The sequence below is a fragment of the Lygodium microphyllum genome, chromosome 17 (genome assembly GCF_053477565.2).
Source record: "Lygodium microphyllum isolate KBCC chromosome 17, Lygodium_microphyllum_v1.1.10, whole genome shotgun sequence".
NCBI classification, from domain to species: domain Eukaryota; kingdom Viridiplantae; phylum Streptophyta; class Polypodiopsida; order Schizaeales; family Lygodiaceae; genus Lygodium; species Lygodium microphyllum.
Genome location: NC_141151.1, coordinates 143,623,371 through 143,644,593, shown reverse-complemented (window position 1 = coordinate 143,644,593; position 21,223 = coordinate 143,623,371).

The following is a 21,223-nucleotide window of genomic DNA, read 5'->3' as shown; positions in this document are numbered from 1 at the left end:
CTTTTCTTGTTTGTTGTTACTGTAGTAGTAGTAGTAGTAGTGGTAGTAGTGGTAGTAGTGGTAGTAGTAGTAGTAGTAGTTGTTGTTGTTGTTGTTTCTTCTTTTCTTGTTTATTATAGTGGTAGTGGTAGCGGTAGTGGTAGTGGTAGTCCTAATCGTGGTCGTAGATGTAGTCGTCATAGTTGTGGTTGTAGTAGTAGTAGTGGTTTTCTTGTTTTTTATTTTTATTGTTGTTGTTGTTATTGTTGTAGTAATAGTTTTTTTTGTTTTCTTGTTTATTGTTGTTTAGTTTTCTTGTTTGTTGTTGTTGTTGTAGTAGTGGTAGTAGTAGTAGTTTTTTCTTCGTTTCTTGTTTGTTGTTGTTGTTGTTGTTGTTGCAGCAGCAGCAGCAGCAGCAGTAGTAGCAGCAGCAGTAGTAGTTGTTGTTGTTGTTGTTGTTGTTGTTATTGTTGTTGTTGTTTTTTTTTTTCTTTTCTTGTTTATTGTAGTGGTAGTGGTAGTGGTAGTGGTAGTGGTAGTGGTAGTGAGAGAGAGATGTTTTGTTAAAGGAAATGAGAGAGGGGGAGAAAGAGAAAAAGGAAGAAGGAACGAGAGGGAGGGAATAAACATACAGCATAATAAAGAAAGAGAAAAAGAGAGAGAGATGGAAGGAGAGGACAAAATAAATGGATAAAAAACAAAGAGAGAGTGGTGGTGAGGTCCGATGCAATACCACGAGATGGGAAACACTCCTACATACGTTAACTTGTGGGTGGGTGGAGACTTTACATATGTTAATTTTTGCTGAGTTACAAGAGAAGAAATCCCTTCTCAAGTAATTTAAGAAAGAAAAAAAGAATGATAACAAAAACAAATTGTTTGTCGTAACGTAGTTTTTTCTTCGTTTCTTGTTTGTTGTTGTTGTTGTTGTAGCAGCAGCAGTAGTAGTAGTAGTAGTTGTTGTTGTTGTTTTTTCTTTTCTTGTTTATTGTAGTGGTAGTGGTAGTGGTAGTGGTAGTGAGAGAGAGATGTTTTGTTAAAGGAAATGAGAGAGGGGGAGAAAGAGAAAAAGGAAGAAGGAACGAGAGGGAGGGAATAAACATACATCATAATAAAGAAAGAGAAAAAGAGAGAGAGAGATGGAAGGAGAGGACAAAATAAATGGATAAAAAACAAAGAGAGAGTGGTGGTGAGGTCCGATGCAATACCACAAGATGGGAAACACTCCTACATACGTTAACTTGTGGGTGGGTGGAGACTTTACATACGTTAATTTTTGCTGAGTTACAAGAGAAGAAATCCCTTCTCAAGTAATTTAAGAAAGAAAAAAAGAATGATAACAAAAACAAATTGTTTGTCGTAACGTAGTTTTTTCTTCGTTTCTTGTTTGTTGTTGTTGTTGTTGTAGCAGCAGCAGTAGTAGTAGTAGTAGTTGTTGTTGTTGTTTTTTCTTTTCTTGTTTATTGTAGTGGTAGTGGTAGTGGTAGTGGTAGTGGTAGTGAGAGAGAGATGTTTTGTTAAAGGAAATGAGAGAGGGGGAGAAAGAGAAAAAGGAAGAAGGAACAAGAGGGAGGGAATAAACATACAGCATAATAAAGAAAGAGAAAAAGAGAGAGTGAGATGGAAGGAGAGGACAAAATAAATGGATAAAAAACAAAGAGAGAGTGGTGGTGAGGTCCGATGCAATACCACGAGATGGGAAACACTCCTACATACGTTAACTTGTGGGTGGGTGGAGACTTTACATACGTTAATTTTTGCTGAGTTACAAGAGAAGAAATCCCTTCTCAAGTAATTTAAGAAAGAAAAAAAGAATGATAACAAAAACAAATTGTTTGTCGTAACGTAGTTTTTTCTTCGTTTCTTGTTTGTTGTTGTTGTTGTTGTAGCAGCAGCAGTAGTAGTAGTAGTTGTTGTTGTTGTTGTTTTTTCTTTTCTTGTTTATTGTAGTGGTAGTGGTAGTGGTAGTGGGGTAGAGAGAGAGAGATGTTTTGTTAAAGGAAATGAGAGAGGGGGAGAAAGAGAAAAAGGAAGAAGGAACGAGAGGGAGGGAATAAACATACAGCATAATAAAGAAAGAGAAAAAGAGAGAGAGATGAAAGGAGAGGAAAAAGTAAATGGATAAAAAACAAAGAGAGAGTGGTGGTGAGGTCCGATGCAATACCACGAGATGGGAAACACTCCTACATACGTTAATTTGTGGGTGGGTGGAGACTTTACATACGTTAATTTTTGTTGAGTTATAAGAGAAGAAATCCCTTCTCAAGTAATTTAAGAAAGAAAAAAAGAATGATAACAAAAACAAATTGTTTGTCGTAACGTAGACAAAATGAAAAACGATGAAGGTCGTAATGTTCAAGATCGTGAGGCATATCTTAATCAGTATGTCCCATGTCCTTGCTCTCAATGTAAGCTGACAATTAGATGAAAATGTCGATTGTCTATAGAACACGTATGACGTTTCGGCAAGTTTCAATATGAGATCATTGATCAAGCGATCTTAGATTTTGAGCAAACGGTAAAAAAAGTTTATATCAATCATGCATTGTATTTGCAAGCTAATTGAATACCATATACAAAAAGATTGGGTGTGGCTAGAAAATTTTCTATCTAGGGAGGTGACGTCTCGTCCCAAGGAGGAGTGTACCCTTTGCGGCCAATTAGAAGAGTTTGTGGGCGTGCGATGGATGGAGTGCTTGAGCCAATCCACCTCTTGGAAGGTACTTCCTAATCTATCCCGTCCATACCAAAGGAGACAGGTAGTCTTCGAGACTTACCTACAATCTTGGAGCCTGAGATGGAGGCAATGATCGATGCATTGATGCCCATGGATGTCGAAACTTGTGATCTGCTTAAAGAGGAAGCATCCATACCATAATATGATGGGTGTCGAGTATCTCACCTAAAGACATTGCTTGCACTCCCAAGTGTGCAAGCAAAATATGGGTGGAGCGATGCGAGTGTGACTAAGTTTATCAAGTACCTTGTACGTACGCTTCGTTGATTTCTTTTTGACACTATCATTAAAATTTTTTGTGATTTTTCAAGGTATTTTATTATTTTTTTAGATTACTGAAGTATTATATATTACCACTTGCAAATACCATGCCTGAGTCTAGTGATGATGCATGACATGCTTTACGAAAGCTTGGCATAGACTACAACAGCATCCATGCATGTATCAATGATTGCATACTATTTTGAGGATAATATGAGACTATGGAGACATGTCCAAAGTGTGGTTCTCACAGGTATCGACAGCACTTGCAAGGGCAAATCATCTCTCAAAAATTTCTTAAACACTTTTCGCTTATCCCTGGCATAAACCACATGTTTCGTACGTCTGGCATGGCGAGCTTGACAACGTGGCCGCTTTCTTGCCAAAGGGTTATGAACTCAAGGAAAGTTTTCTTGGACAACCTCCAACACGTATGAATACCCAAAGCTGGTATGAACTAAAAATGGTTCACACGGAGTTACATCCAAACAAAAATCGACAGTTCTCAGTTTTCTACGAGTTGCCATATTGAACCCACTTATAGATCAACCACTTGTTGGATCCCATGCATATTTTCAAGAACGTGGGCAGATTGCTATGGGACCACATCACAGGAAAGAGAGATACTATAGGGGCACGAATGGATTTGAAGGAGGTAGGCAAGATGGAGGCGCTTTGGCCACAGTCGAGTGTTGATGGTTGCTTGCAACTACCTTGCGCTCCTTGGGTTTTGTCCACTAAAGAAGAGTGCATTCTGAAGCAAATAGTCAAGTCTATCTGTACTCCGACGGGTATGATACATTCTCTCATGTCTACATTTTCTAAAGACAACCAATTATCTCACGGCTAAAATCCTATGATTGGCATAAGATATGTTTGGTTTGTACTACAAATGGATTATAAGTGGCCTGCGTATTTTGCTATTCGGATTATAGTCGTTGCTCATAATGTTTTCTCATTTGTGATAGTTTGTACTACCGATCGTGATGGCAGGATGCCTTACTCTAGAAATATGCGAGGCAATTTACAAGTTGTCAACTTTAGTGCAATGGATGTTGAGAGTGGAAAAAGATTGAATTTTTTATTGATTTTTGTTGTTTTTGAGGTCTGAATGGTTGATTTTTTATAGATTTAGAGTGATGTATGGCTATTAATGGAAGTGTTTGAGAGTGTTTTGGATTATATTGATTATGTTTTGGAAGTTCATGATGATTTTTAGTGGAAATATGAAGCTATGTGATGATCTGATAGGTTCTGTTGAGGTTCTAATTGGTTCTAATACCTTCTATATAGCTTCTGTTTTGTTCTGATTTTCTTTTGTATGAAGCATGGATTGATGATTGATAAAGGTTGAAATATTTTGAAAGCTTATTGAATAGTTTTTGATAGTTTGAAATGGTTTTAGTATGAGTTATGAGAATTTGTTTTTCTCTGATGGCCTTTTGTAACCCTTTGTAAACCTTCTGTAGAGCCTATGTCTTCGCTCTATCTCTATTCTGTATCTGCTCTATTCCTATTCTGTTCTGTTTTGTAGATCTTCTATAAGTGTTCTGTAGAATGTATGTGTGACTTTGGAAAAGTTTCCTAACTTTTGGAAATGATGAATCTAATTTCAAAAGAGCTAAAACAAATGGAAGAAGCAGCTGTTGAAGACTGAAGAGAAGATTGAAGTGATAGTGATAGTAGTGAGCTATGAAGAGACACTATAGTGGCTCTGGTGCCTCTTCACATTAGAAATACCTCTTGGGAGGTGTATCCACGATCTAAGAAGGATTATTGAGAGTCATTATTAGAGTATTGTAGTGCGGAGATGGTGTACTATTGATAGAGAGAGAGTGTGTGTGTGCCAGATATAGTCAATTCTATCAAAACAGTGTAACTGTATATGAGAGATTGAGAGAGAAAACTATGAAGACATTGAAGATGAATACTATGTGATTGATTTCCATTCAAAAATGATGTATTATTTTATGTTCCTTATTCTATTGATGGATTTTGTGAAGAAGTTGAAGATTATGGTTGATTCTATCAAATCCGTGGGAGATACCTACTATGATGCTGAGGGCTGAAATGATGAACGGGTTGCCTCTTACCCATCCAACCTCCAATCCTCACTAAGAGAACTAAAGAGGGGCACCACCTAGCCAAAGGGAGGATGGGCTAGGACATCCATTTTCTCAAAGAGAATCAAGAGAACCAAGACACAAATTTACAAGAGAGAATATATGTACTAGACACCATATTGGAATATAAGAGAGAGAGATGAGAGGAGAAGGAGATAATAGGAGAAGAGGTAGAGGAAGCTTGCCATTATGCCACATGGAATGAGAAGATGAGAAGAGAGAGAGATAATAGGAGAAGAGGTAGAGGAAGCTTGCCATTATACTACATAATAAAAGAACTTACTCATAGCTTCCCTCAAAGAGATGAGGGTATTCTAGAATGCTCTCATGGACTTGTCATTGTCCTCTCCCCTCTTCATTCTCCATGGGCTCTTTATATAGCCTCCATGAAGGATTAGATTAAGCTAATCTTCTTGATTAACATAATCCTAGATGATGTATGGCATCTTTGAAAATATGGAGCATAGTGAATGGGACAAGTCTCCACCTTGGTCATCATGCAAGAAGTCAAGGGTGGTGGTAGACAACATAGAGAAATGGAGCTAGATTACAAGAGGTGGGTGCCCAAAGCACATTATTATAATATATTTACAAGAAGGATAGAGTGGAAAGTTGGTGTGGTGAAAGAGAGAAGAAAATTGCATGTAGCCAGTAGTCTGCGCCTTCGTAACTTCAAATCCGTGAGGAATTTGAGAAAAGTTTCTTCTGCAACTTTGTAGACCAGGTCGAAACCGATCGGCCTACACGAGAATTTTCTTGAAATTCGCTTTTTCTTGGGAGTTATTGAGATTATAAAAAAGGGCTTCCAAAAGCTACTTTAACTTTAGTATCCCATATGTATATAAATACATATAAGCATGTGACAAAAGGGGTCCATGCTTGTAAGCTTTTGTGCAAGATCCAAATGACACCATGATGTGGATATTGACTTGTGTGCAAGGGTGAGGTGTCCTCTAATGATGGTGACAGATTTCAAATCTTAGTGATGCAGACGGAGCCCATGTGTAGTTGGAGGCTAGTCCTTTGAAAAATCTATGCATTCACTCAACTCCTAGGTGTAATCCATTTTCATCTTCACTAAGATAACCATCCCTTTTACTCTTTACATTGACATGCCTTCTAAGAACTTGTTCCCCCCATTTGCTAGAGTTATCATAATCGAGAAGCAATGTAGCATACCTAGTGGTTGAAGAGTAAACCCAAAGTGATATGGTAAGCTCTTGATAGGGGCTTTGGCCAAATTTTGTGGTAATAATCCGGGTTGTAAAAAACCCGGATCATTAGCCCTCCCCTTAGGCTAGAGGTATTCATGCCTCTAGCTTGATAATGATGGTCCAATAGAGCAAGGAGGACTGCACCCCCTCATTGGTGGCTCTTCATTGAATGACTGCTCCAAAGTGTTCATATTTCTTTGAAAATAAGGCTTCAGTCGCCATCCATTTACCCTTGTCTTGTGAACCTTCCCATCCATGTCACCTAGCTTATAGCTGCCATTTGGATATCTCCTTATGACCATGAATGGCCCTTCCCACTTGAACACAAGTTTAGCATCCTTTCTGTTATCGAAGCGGTTATCATAGCGTAGCACAAGTGATCCTTCCCTTATGTGTTTGCTAGCCAGCTTCTTATTAAATGTCTTCCTTCTCTCTTCAGCCTGCATGGAATAGTGTTGGATTGCTGCTTCTCTGTCTAACTCCAGCCTCTCTAGATCCAATATCCTTTCCTCTAACTTCTTATCTTGATTCTTCTCTCGACTGGCTACTAAAACACGCAAACTGGCCAGTTCCACCTCTATAGGAAGCAAAGCCTCTTGGCCATAAACGAGGTGAAATGGAGTATAGCCAAGTGAGGTTCTGAATAAAGTCCTGTAGGCCCAAAGAGCTGCACTCAATTTTTTATCCCAGTGCTTGGGGTGCATGTGTACCTGCTTGGTAATTATTTTACAAATCAGCCCATTTACTTTTTCGACCAAACCATTACACTGTGGATAGTAGGGAGTAGAATGCCTGTGCTTGATTTTTAGCCTTTCCATTAGCTCCCCTACTAGGTTTGCCCTAAAACCAGGACCCCGATCAGAGATAATTTCCAAAGGTGTGCCAAACCTGCAACAAATATTTTCAAACACAAATTTTCCCACTTCTTGGGCTGTGATCCTACTAGTTGCTGAAGCCTCTGCCCACCTCATCATGTAGTCCACTCCCATTATGATGTATTCCTTGCCAGATTGAGTTCGTGGGAGTGGCCCTATTGCATCAATCCCCCATTTCTCAAATGGGCCATATGTAGTTATGGGATTTTGTTCCTCATGCACTAGCTTCCTTGGTCCGGCCTTTTGGCAATCGTCACAAGTGCGGCACCAATGTTGCACATCTCGATGTAGACTAGGCCACAAAAAACCGGCTTGGAGAATCTTTCTGCTGGTTATTTCTTGAGCAAAATGTCCACCACAAACCCCTTCATGGCAGCTCTTAATCACATCTATAGTCTCCTTTGATGTTGGCACCCTTCTAAGCACTGCATCCTTTCCTTTGCAATACAACACATCATTTATCAAGCGGTATTTAGTGGCCTTAGTAGCTAGCCACCTTTTCTCACTTTTACTCATATGTGTAGGTGCCTCACCTTGCTTGAGAAAATAAAGCACATCTTGTAGTTGAAACTTACCCTGAAACAAGGGAAGCTTTACTGTAATGATGCCCACCATTACCTCTTTCAATTTTTCAGCTGCTAGAGCATCTGCGTCGCCATTTGCGCGCCTTGGCACAAAATAGATTTGCACTTTCTGTAGCTTTCTCATGAGAGTTTTAGCTTCCCTCATTTTCACTGCTAAGTTATCATTTTTACAAGCCCAGATTCCTTTCATTTGCTTAACAATGAGCATAGAATCCCCAAAAACATTAAGCCGAGTGATACCATGTGAGAGACACCACTTCAAACCTAAAAGCAAGGCTTGATATTCTGCTTCATTGTTAGAATGGACATCCTCCAAGCTGATACCTTCTCCATAAATTTTGTCACCTTCGGGACTGAACACCACTATTCCTGCTACCGCTTTGTCTTTAACACGCTTGTAGGCTCCATCAAAGTAGAGGGCATGGGCATTCTCTACCCGCGGCGGCTCCTCAAGAGGAGGTGTCTCCTCTTTTACCTTTCCTTTCTCTTTTTCCTTCTTTTGATGGCATCTATGGGTCAACAAATCAGCTAGGCAAGCTCGAGTAGAATCCTCCACCTTGAAGGTGTAGTCAAACTCTTGGAGTTGTATCACCCACTTAGCGATTCTAGCTGAAACATCCATGTGCTGTAAGGCATAGGGAAAATGCTCTTCTGTTGTGATCACTGTGAATGGCCTAGGGAGAAGATAAGGACAAAACTTTCTTATAGCAAACATTAGAGACAAAACCATTACCTCGACCTTCTTGTACCCTCGTTCTGATGCTGTCATTACTCTACTAGAAAAGTAAACTGGTCTCATTAGTCCAGTTTTAGCATCCTTTTGTATTAGTGCTGCCCCTAGAGCATTGTTCCCAAAACTCGGGTTGACAAAAAACTCTTGATCCCAACAAGGCTGTAAAATTATAGGAAGGGTGCTAAGAGCCTTCTTCACCTCGTGAAAGCACCTTTCGCTTTCGTCACTCCACAGGAGCTCCTCGGAGTGGGTTAACTGTTGCAGTGGAAATATTAATTGGGAGAGGAGATGAATGAACCGCCCCATATATCGCACCTTCTGAATGAAAGAGGTTAGTTGCTTCACAGAAGATGGTGATGGCACCGCCAATAGGGCCTTAACTTTGTTTGGATCAGCTTCAATGCCCCTCTCACTTACGACATGCCCTAACAAAGTTACACTGCTTTCGCCAATGCGACACTTCTCATGGTTTAACTGCCCCCCCATTTGTGCGAGTCGGTTGAAAGCTTCATCCACCTTCCCTAAATGTAGAGCCTTAGAACTATAAATACAAAAATCATCAATAAAGACCCTGATGGATTTTCCAAAATATGGCTGGAAGGCATAATTCATGAATCGCTGGAAGGTAGCTGGGGCATTTGTTAATCCAAATGGCATTACTTTGTAAGCAAAACAACCCCAAGGTGTAATGAAGGTGGTCTTCTGTTGATCCTCCTCAGCTATTCGGATCTGGAAATAACCTGAATACCCATCACAAACAGTGTATCTCTCATGCCCGGCCACCTCGTTGAGTATTTCATCCTGAAAGGGAAGAGGAAAGTGATCTCTCTTAGTTGCGGCATTTAGTGGCTTGTAATCCACACAAATCCTCCATTTTCCATTCTTCTTGGATATCACCACCACAGGTGAAACCCACTCTGAATCCCCTATTGGATAGATAAAGCCTGCCTTTAAAAGTCGTTGCACCTCAGTGAGTAGAGCGTTTTGTTGAACTACTCCCAATCGTCGTAGTCGTTGCACCACTGGCCGTGCTCCCTCTTTTAGATTAATGTGATGTTGTACTGCTGTCACACCTGTGATGTGTTCATAATCAGAAATAAAAAGTGCAGAGTGTTTTATCACCACTTCCATGTAGGCTGCCTTCTCCTCAACTGATAGATCCTTAGCCAACATTTTTTCTAACCCCTCCTTCTCGACCTTTGGAAGCTGCTGCGGAATTTCACTACTAGAAGGCCCTTTTAATGTAATCCCCATCACTTTTAGAGAGCTTTCTTCCTCCTCATTAGAAGACTCTCCCTCTGTCATAGATGACCAACCCTCGCTGGAACTCCATTCATCAACGGTGGTTTCTAACACAAGATCCTCCTGTCGGCCCTCCTTCATGTTGTAGATAGTGCTCTTCCATTTTTTATGCAGCCCCTTTTGTAGCCTGAGCTCTAAAGCCCCTGTCTCCCAATCTTGTCTGGCTTTCATTCCCATTAGCCATGGTCGCCCAAGAATGAGCGGATAGCCATCCCCCTTCACTGGCATCACATACATGTCAAGCTCCAATTGCACTCCACACACCTTTACCTTGACTTTCTTTATAACTCCCAAACAATTTACTACCACATTGTTAGCCATTTTGGCCCCAAATTTAGTAGTTTGATTTACCTCTAATCCCAAACGATGCATCAACTTTTCCGTCATGACACAAATCTCTGCACCTCCGTCCACATATGTCTTTGACACTCTCTGCCCATTGATTTCGGCTTCCACTAGAGGTACAATATCTTTCATCTTTCTAGCCTGGATTGCATTCACATGTCTATTCTTCATGGGTCTAATGCTTACCATCTTTGACCATTGTCGCCGCACTGTTGGAGATAGATGTAGTAATTGTGGCCATGAAATTTTTGGCCCTTGATTCCTCACATCAGCAAGCAAATCATAAGCTCTAGTACCTTTACCCAAGGGAAAATCATCTGGCTCAATGTGTCGGCGTGAGCGAGCCCTCCTCTTTTTACTGTTGCGTGTCTTTGCAGCCACTGATGACTCTGCCTCCTCTTCCATATTTTCAACCTCCTTTGGTGGTGTAGGCTCCATCTTCTCAATTCTCCGGGCTTTCTTCACCGGCATTGCTTCAACCTCTACTACTTTGGCCTTCCCTTTGACATCACTCTCATCTAAACTAATTATCCTAACATCATGATTCTCTGGCGGTTGGACAGGCAAGGGCGGCACCTCTGCAAGTGGTCGAGGATGCTGGAGAACTTGAACCGGTGGTGGAGGCCTTGGATTCGGTGGAACAAACCTTTCCCTAGGTGGTGTCACTTGTTGTCCCCTCCTTCTTGGTTGGAACCCATTTCCTGGAAAACGCCTGGGATGAGGGCAAAAGTACATACCATGGCCAGTCTCCCCACAATTATAGCAAACATACTCTCTTTCTTGTCTTCTTGGACCTCGATTGCCTTCATTTATGAGGGGAGGGGGCCGCACTCCTTGCACCAAATTTAATGAAAGGCTTTCGAGTTGATTAGTAATGCGTTGTAGGAGCTCTTGCTGTAGTATCTCTGGTTCAGGTGGGGCCTCTGTTATTTCTCTAGGCCTTGGCATGGTTGGTAAAACCTGCATGGGCTCAACTCCCCCCTTCAACTGGGCTTGATACTTCAATTTTCTATCTTTCTCCCTCGCATAAGTGATTGATTCTTCATAGGATGTGGGAAACTTTCCTTTGACCTTCTCCCTTAGTAGAGGATGGAGTCCGGCTAGAAAACAATCTTTCTTAAGGCAATCAGGTACTCTTTCTCCCTCGGCTAAAGAGACTGTCCATTTATCCCACAATTTTATAAACATGCCTTCATAGGTTTGGTATTCCCCTGCTACGGTTTGGCGAAGATCTAAGAGCTGTCTCCAAATATCTTCAGGTGGCTCTGTATCTTGGTACTTGTGCATGAATGTGGTCTTGAGATCCTCCCAATTACCTCTTGTAGCCTCCGGGAGAGCTTAATACCACACTCGAGCATCACCCTTTAGAACTAAAGAGAAGGCCCGTACTTTGGTTGCTTCATCATCCCGGCCTGTGACTAGGAAGGCCATTTCCAAGTCATCCAAAAAGTCTAGAGCTTTCTCCCCTTTGTGCCCAAAAAAACTTGGAAAACCCATGATAGGAAGATGTTGATCTAGCTCAATACAAGATAAAGATGAACACGTCTAGGCCCAAGTCATATCTTATTAAGGGTAGAATAAATGGATTTACAGATGCATTAATCTCAGCAAGACGACGAGGGCCCAATAAGCCCCTTATAATATTTTGAAACCTGATCTTTGTGCTAACGATTATATGCACGGTTTGTCTAGCAAGTGGACGGATAGGTCCGTACAAGTCCCTATGGTTCATGGGATACACTTAGAGTAGAATGAATATGTGCACATTAAAGGAGATGTTATAATCCAAAATAGGGAGTATTATGGGATCAGGAGACAACAAGATCTCTCTCAACCTCTCAGCTCCAAAATAGAAGACCAACCTTTGCTGGAAATGTATCTTTCTACTAATGCACACATCCACCCGAATGTTTTGAACCGATTGAAAGTTGTAGAAAGTAGGAGTAGTCATTTATGCATTAACTACAAATTTACACTACAAACTTTCATGAAGCGTGTTGTTGAAGCTATGGCCTCTTAGATCCCACCATTCGAGAGATGCGAAGGATTTGCTCACCACTAATTAGCGTAGCTTTTGTGTGACCATCATCAGCCTTGTAAAGTTCATAGGCTTCGATAGCTATCTTTTCAATTACTTTGAGTCTTCTTGCTAGTAGTAGTTGAAGCGCATCACCATATGTAGCCTCTCGCCAATACCGCACACCATTGATGTGTAACTCACCCTCCAAAAACTTGTTAATCCCCGAATTTGAAAGCGCCTTCACCACTTGAAGACGAAGCTCCGTAGGGAGTGTCTTTACACTAGACACCAAGCACTCAACACAATGCCTTGACGTAGAGACTTGATGAGAGCAAGATTTCTCATGAAGCAAAGAAGGATGCGTGTAATTAACTTGCTTTACCCGCATACGTGCCGTTTGTCGATAAAGATCCTTCTTCTCTTGAGCTTCTTTTGGAGACCATTGCGGTACTCTTGAGCGGCGAATCCCTTGAATAGGGTTTGATGAAGATTCCTCCTTAGTGATTTCTTGACAAACACTCGTTGAAGAAGAGGACAACTCCTTAGATGTTTCTTTCTTCATGGAAGTTGTAGAGCATAGCTTCAGAACTCCTCAGCGGGGGCACCAAAAATGAGGGCTAAAATGATGAACGGGTTGCCTCTTACCCATCCAACCTCCAATCCTCACTAAGAGAACTAAAGAGGGGCACCACCTAGCCAAAGGGAGGATGGGCTAGGACATCCATTTTCTCAAAGAGAATCAAGAGAACCAAGACACAAATTTACAAGAGAGAATATATGTACTAGACACCATATTGGAATATAAGAGAGAGAGATGAGAGGAGAAGGAGATAATAGGAGAAGAGGTAGAGGAAGCTTGCCATTATGCCACATGGAATGAGAAGATGAGAAGAGAGAGAGATAATAGGAGAAGAGGTAGAGGAAGCTTGCCATTATACTACATAATAAAAGAACTTACTCATAGCTTCCCTCAAAGAGATGAGGGTATTCTAGAATGCTCTCATGGACTTGTCATTGTCCTCTCCCCTCTTCATTCTCCATGGGCTCTTTATATAGCCTCCATGAGGGATTAGATTAAGCTAATCTTCTTGATTAACATAATCCTAGATGATGTATGGCATCTTTGAAAATATGGAGCATAGTGAATGGGACAAGTCTCCACCTTGGTCATCATGCAAGAAGCCAAGGGTGGTGGTAGACAACATAGAGAAATGGAGCTAGATTACAAGAGGTGGGTGCCCAAAGCACATTATTATAATATATTTACAAGAAGGATAGAGTGGAAAGTTGGTGTGGTGAAAGAGAGAAGAAAATTGCATGTAGCCAGTAGTCTGCGCCTTCGTAACTTCAAATCCGTGAGGAATTTGAGAAAAGTTTCTTCTGCAACTTTGTAGACCAGGTCGAAACCGATCGGCCTTCATGGGAATTTTCTTGAAATTCTCTTTTTCTTGGGAGTTATTGAGATTATAAAAAAGGGCTTCCAAAAGCTACTTTGACTTTAGTATCCCATATGTATATAAATACATATAAGCATGTGACAAAAGGGGTCCATGCTTGTAAGCTTTTGTGCAAGATCCAAATGACACCATGATGTGGATATTGACTTGTGTGCAAGGGTGAGGTGTCCTCTAATGATGGTGACAGATTTCAAATCTTAGTGATGCAGACGGAGCCCATGTGTAGTTGGAGGCTAGTCCTTTGAAAAATCTATGCATTCACTCAACTCCTAGGTGTAATCCATTTTCATCTTCACTAAGATAACCATCCCTTTTACTCTTTACATTGACATGCCTTCTAAGAACTTGTTCCCCCCATTTGCTAGAGTTATCATAATCGAGAAGCAATGTAGCATACCTAGTGGTTGAAGAGTAAACCCAAAGTGATATGGTAAGCTCTTGATAGGGGCTTTGGCCAAATTTTGTGGTAATAATCCGGGTTGTAAAAAACCCGGATCAATGCTGCGTGAATAATTGTTGTTTTCTTTGTTTTGGTCATCAAAAGAATGAAATAAAAGCTTGTTGATGTTACAATATAGATTTTCTTGCAGTAGAATCCCTTTTCCTTGGTGTCTCTCTTGGGGCTCCATGTTTTTGGTGCGCAGTCGGGGAAGCTTGCCATTAACAAGCATCAGAAGAGGATGAAAATGAAGGAAATGGCATTGCCAAGAAGAAAATAATTCAATGGATGTTTGCAAAGTTCCTTCTTCCACTGAGGAGTTGGAGATTCTCATTTCCAAAGCCACCTTCCACAAGAATTTCATCCCACATTGGCGGAAACATATTACCATTATGATGCAAGCTCTATGCAGTGGACTGTTTCCTCTTCCTGTTGAAGCAGCTAAAACTTGCATCTTGGTGGAAAATTCTTTGGGAACAAGTGAAGAGCAGAAGCAGAGACAATGACTATCCATGGAAGATTTAGTATTCATTGAGAAGTTTCCAAACATCATTAAGTGGGAGATTGTGAAGAAGCTTCAAGAGTCATGGTCTGTGGAGGTTCACGAAAACAAGAAGGAAAAGAGTTGGAATTTATTCGTGGATGCCCAACAGCAAGATATGTGGGATGCTTGGTGCATTGACAATATTTTGTTTGTCCAATTAGCAACCCACTGGAAGTTGATAGACAGAGTGTTTTTCACAACATACACTGTTGAAACCTTTAGAAGTTGGCATTATTATAATGGCACAACAATGATCCTAAGAAGAATGAGTTTTGATACTTTCAAAACGGAATATCTCCCCCTCTGTAGTGGTTTGAAAGCCAAATTTAGAGATGTTGAAAAGAAAGAAGTAGAAGAGATGTTGGCCAAAGAATCCCCTAGAGACTGAAGACCTCTCTGATTCTATTCTATTGAGTAGTGAACAACTGGTTGAAACCAAGTCCCTGATGAATGATGCAATCAAGAGGCAAGCGTTAGAATGAGTCTAGAGGTACGTGAGAAGGGAGAATGCAAAAATCAAAGCTGAGAACGAGCTCGCACCAGAAGCCTCCTTTGACGCCCTAAAAGCACTCTTTACAGAAGTCCCCATGGCGACTCAAGGTCCCTTTCCTAGTCAGATTCGTCCTGAAAATATTGATGACATGCCAACAAATGCAGTCCATTGCCAGTTTTTAAGGGAGAGTACAATAAAGACCCTGACCTTCATGTAGCAGAGTTTATGGTAGCATGTGTGGCTAACAATGCTAGAACCCCTGAGAATTGGTTAGCAATATTCCCCTCTACTTTCAAGGGCGCGGTGTTTCAGTGGTGTGAGAGACAAGTAGTAGGAACTTTTGGCGCATGGGACGACCTCAAGTAGGCCTTCCTCACTAAATTCAGAAGTGAAGATTTTGAAGAGCGGATGCGAGAGGAGTTCATGAACCTAAGTTAGTGCTCTGAAGAAAGAGTAGAAGCTTATGTCTTGCGAATGGAATCCATCCTGAAGAGATGGACTAACCATCATTTGGATGAAGGTATCCAGAAAGGAGTGTTCCTTAGAGGCCTACAACCAGAAGTTCACAATTTTGTGAAATAACACCATACTAGGGAATATGGGAATTTCCCATAAGTTTGGGACATGTGGTCAAATATTTGGATTTATCATAACTTGAACATTATAACTCCAAATTGAGTGTTGTATAGCTCAATAGATTCCATTTTTAAAGCACTTTCCAATGATAGGTCACATCATATGGTTTTGAGAAACTTATGGGCATGTTATCTAGGTGGCACCTTTTTAGTATTCAAAAAATGGGAATTGGGAGATTCCCAAACTCACTAATATTATGTTAAATTGAGAAGACCAGTCAATCTACAAGCTGTAGTGGAAGGTGCAAGATTGTATGACGAAGTTGAAGCAAGGTTATCAATGACTCTAGGAAGAGGAGTCTTACCGTCTCCCATGCCAGGAATGGTATACCCACCAAATGCAGTCCCAGGGACAGTTCCCTACCTCTATCCGCAGATGCAAACAGTGCCATAGTATACTGCACCTAATCCACTGTGGTCACCATAGACAACAATGCCTCAAATGATGGTTCAACCACAACAACAGTGGCCTCAAACAGTTTTTCCAATGGCAACTCAACAACAGTGGAACCCTATCAACTGGAATCAACAATCCCAAGTCTCAACAGGAGCTCTGAATCAGAACCAGAATAGAGGACCCTCTAGATCGACCCAACCAGTTTATGGAGTAATTACAGAAGCTTCACAAAACCCTACTACAAGTACTTCAGGAGGTGAAAATCTGAAGAACTACTTATCCAACTCAATTGCAAGTATCAAGAAAGAGCTTATAGATGTGATTACAAAGTAGCTACAGATGTTGAAGGTGAATACCACCAATATATCCACTCCTACAAGAGCTAGGAGAGATGTGATGCGTTCTAATACATGGTATGGAAAGTGTCATCGAGATGGATATTTAGCCACTGAATGCACCCAAAAACCAACCATTCCTGGAGCCTTCTGTTCCTACTATTTGTGGAAGAACCATACAGAGGATATTTGCTCTCTGAAAGAGATGCATGAACGAAGACAGAAGGATGAAAATGCAAGATTCAACTTGTAGAGTCCAAAATGACAGCACAGGATATTAGACCAAAGCCTAGGGAGTTTGGTCCTAATTTCGGTCTAAGGAGGTTTCCCTCTCAAAGTTACAGAGGACGCCAGTCTGGCGATGGTCAAAGATCAAAGGTGAAATGTTACAGGTGTGGAGAAAAGGGTCATATCTCCCCAAATTTTCCAAACCCTAGACAATATGTGTATTACAAGCCCTTATGTAGCCGATGCAAAGGAGAAGGCCACACTGCAAATGACTGTCCAAGTCTAGCCCCTGTAAAGGCCAATGCTACTGATAGCCAACAAAAGGTACAAGAGCGTGCCTCCAATTTGGTAGAGTTGGAAGTTGTTGCTGTCACGCATGCCAAGAAGAAGAAACCAATTGTTCAGAATGAAAGTAATTCCCCTGCCAAGACCGTGAAGTTTAACCTGTCACCAATAGAGGGATAGAGCAATACAGGACAGACTAGTGCAGTACTACAGAGCACTATAGTGCCACAGAGAGTCATAGGCACAGTCCCAGAAATAGGACGAGAGGTCTAGGAGATAAATGATATAGAAGAAATTCTAGAAATAGAAGAAGTGCCGATGCTACAATTGTTAGAAGAAAAATAAAAGATGAAAATGGGAGTAGCCCCATTCCCCAACAAGCTGGTGAAGCTTATGGATCCTATCAAAGAATATGACCTGGTCAAAGATCTAGTCACTTTTAAACCCAACTTAACATTCTAACAGTTGCTAATGCTGTCTCCCAGCTGCCGAAAAAAATTCAAAATCATCTTGATAAGAAGACGTGGACTAAGGATCGCTCCTTCAAGAGTGACCAAGACCAATAAGGCCCTAGAGCCTGTAAAGGAAGTAGATGTGGCTAACGCCTTTCTAGATCCTAGAACCCCAGAGATCAATGTATGGATAGAAGGATGCTTTATTTGAGATGCATTGATTGATGGAGGCTCATCATTAAACATAATGACAGATGTGACAATGAAGGACTTAGGATTGCAAGGAATTCAACCTACACAATGGCTTATCAGATTGGCACGCCAAAGTAGAATTAAACTGTTGGGCATCCTCACATACATAAAAACAACCCTTGCAGGAAAAGATTATTGGCTGACCTATCTAGTGGTCAAACCAAATTCTTATGGGACCTCATACCCTCTGTTGTTGGGAAGACCTTGGCCTTTTGAAGCAAGAGCCAGGACCGGACTGGTTCAAAGGAACCCTAACCCTAGGCAGAGGACCCAACAAAGTGGTATTAAAATTGTATGGATCGCAAAAAGGTAATGGATCCACATCCATCGAAGCCATAACTTACTCCTCCAATGAGGTAACAATGGTACATCAGGGGACAAAGAGGCTGTTAAACAGATCTTTCCCAAGAAAATAGAGGGCACAATCTCTAACAGTGGGCACTATAAGCCAAAGGAAGCAAAGTCCTTGTCCATGGGAGAATACCTCTTGCCTCAACTAGATTCGACTTTTGAAATCACCTCTAACAGCGAAATAGAAGCATGGATGTACTGTTCTCCTTATTACATGGCAATAAAATAGAGATAGAGGAAGAGGCAGTAACAAAGACAGTAACAAAGAGATAGAGCTAGAGACAGAAGCAGAAGCAGAAGCAGAGGCAAAAGATCTATTCTTCTCCTATAGAGCCTCTACAAAAAGCAGAGGCAGAGCCTCCAGAGGAAGAGGATAAAAATGATGAGGAAGAAAACAAAGCAGGATATGAAAGTGCAGTTGAAGAAGATCCTCTGATAGTGGAAGATCTTGTTGATGTCCTTATAGAGACCTTTGAGACCAAAGATCTCAAGGTGTTGGAGGGAATGACCATGGTTCCATTTGGATTGACCAATGGACCACACACTATGCAGAATCTGCATAAGAAATGGATCAAAGGCACAAAAATTAAGTTCACCAATGGCTCCTGTTGTTTTGACCATTCAATCTAGAGAAAAGATGATGATGTTTCCCCTTACCAACAAAAGCCAAAGCCCTCAGAGCCACGGCCTCTAGAAGGTCCGTGCTATGTGACATTCCTAGATGCATCCTCTGAAGATGAATCCCTAAGTCCAGAAGAAATCACCACTCACACAGAAGCAAACAAATCTCTGATACCCTTCTAGCAACCTCAACAGACAAATGAGTCATCTGTTCAGAAGGAGGACAGTGGTCCTAGTGTAACATCAGACGAGGACACGACTCCCTTGAAAGAGTCAGACCTCTATCCAGAAGCAATCCGTGGGACATTTATCTACAAAATGGAAGGTGAAAGACAAGTAATGTTCCTGGATACTGACGGTACTGAACGTCACCTGAAAGTGGGTCTCAATCTTCTAGAAGAAGAACTAGTGTCCTACGAGATCTACTAAAGGAGAACTTAGACGTGTTTGCTTGGTTGTACAAAGACCTAAAGGGGATTGATCCCATAGTATGCCAACATCACATTAACCTAGAGCCTGATGCCAAACTTGTAAGGCAAAGACAAAGGCCTATGAATCATAATTATTCTTCTCTAGTGAAGTCTGAATTATTGAAACTTCTTGAAGCCGAGTTCATTTATCTTGTGGCTAATAGTGAATGGGTTTTGCCCATTGTGGTAGTACCCAAGTGTTGAGATATTTGCAATCACACCTACTTTAGTCCCTTTGTATGGAATAGCCAAGCTAGGAAGATGCAATCCATTCTAGGAAGAGAGACAGATTCCATATGCACAGTGGATGTTAAGTGCTACCAAAGAACTCTATATAATGATGTACTTGAACTATCACTTTCATATATGATAATGCAATAGTAATTGTCTCTTTCTGTCAAGTGTTTGTGTCATTGTTGTCCATACACAAGATTGTGTTTATGAGTTCAAGTCTCAATCTTGAAACCTAATTCACTTGTGTAACAGTTGTCTACATTGTCATGTCAACATGAGTTGTGTCTTTATCTTCCATCCTCCATAGCTTCCGCCTTTGCCATGCTCTAGATCCCACATCTTTGACATGGTATCAGAGCCCAGTCGGGCATGGAATAACTCCCTTCTCTACTCTCTCAGTCCCTCTTAACCTCAGGTCATCTCAAGCCCAGCTCATGGTTCCATTTCTCACCTCCATCTCTACTTGACCTTCCTTGGTAGCCATAGCCAGCAACATGCTGTCAACTTGAAGCTCCTGGATCTCTCTCCACAGGTCATATCTGAACCTACTCTCTTCTGGACATTTGTTCTTGGCTCCCAAGTCTTCTCCTTATCACTTAAGAGCTTGACATTGGCCACTCCATAGCTCAGCATTGCTCAAATTGTCAATCACTGCCATAGCCTAAATCTGTGACCTGCAGGACATACCTTGATTGGAGTCCCTGGATCTCCCAACACAAAGCATATCTCCTCTTGCTTCCTTCTAAGGAATCATTCCTTACATCAGGGTGCTTCATCCCAGCACCAACATCCATGACATTGATCACCCTCTTCTCCAGCATTCACGAAATCGTGAGAATCTAGCTGAACTATGCCTACTGACATTGGAGTTGCTACCGCCATTGGTACAGGCCGCGATCTAGATGAGGAGGATAGGGCTTTGGTAGAGCATCACATAAGATACATTTCCATGAATTTTTATTTGAAAATGATCAACCATAGCTCCTGCAACGTCAGAAAAACCAGGCCCTGTCATGAAACCCTAAAATCAGCCAATTTTCACTCAAGCTAAAAAATCTCATTATTTTCTCTCTCCTGCCACCTGGAGCAACACATTGCCACTCTGATCTATTGTCCCAGCATCAAATCAAGGAGGGGAAGGACCTAGAAAGATTGAAGAAGGATTGACGACCCCGAACAAAGAAGATTCAAGCTCAACATCAACAAAGACATAGTCTCCGCATAGTGTGTTTTCACACTGTCATTACTTGTGTCTCTTGACACATTGTAGTCTGCTCTTCCACTCATAAATCTTAAAAATTTGAAGTTGATTTGCTATTGTTCCCGTAAGTCTAACATGGGCAAATACTCTCCAACTCCTCATTTTAAAGGAGTCGGGTTTCACACCTGGTAGACCCCCACCAAACTCATCCCGATGAAGAAGGGCCTCTGGGCCATTACCGCTGGAAAAGAAAAGAAGCCTCGTGATGCGGATCTTGCTGTAACTTGGCAAAATAACGATGATAAGGTCCATGCCATTATCAAATTGGAGCTAGAAGACAACTATATCCACCATGTGGATAACTGTGAGACCTCACAGGATACATGGAAGAGACTTGACACCTTGTTCAATGCACAGTCTAAATCATCAAAGTATGGTCTCCTGATTGAGTTTTTTAGGCTTGAAATGAAGTCCAGCACGTCACTTGCCACACATCTAAATTACATGGAAGGACTTTTAACCCAACTTGTTGGAATCAACATTAAAATGGAAGAAGATGTTTGCATCGGTGTTCTACTTAAGAGTTTGCCTCCTGAATATAATAATGTATCAACAACTTTAATCAACATGCCAAATCCTGAACTTGTTGATATCCA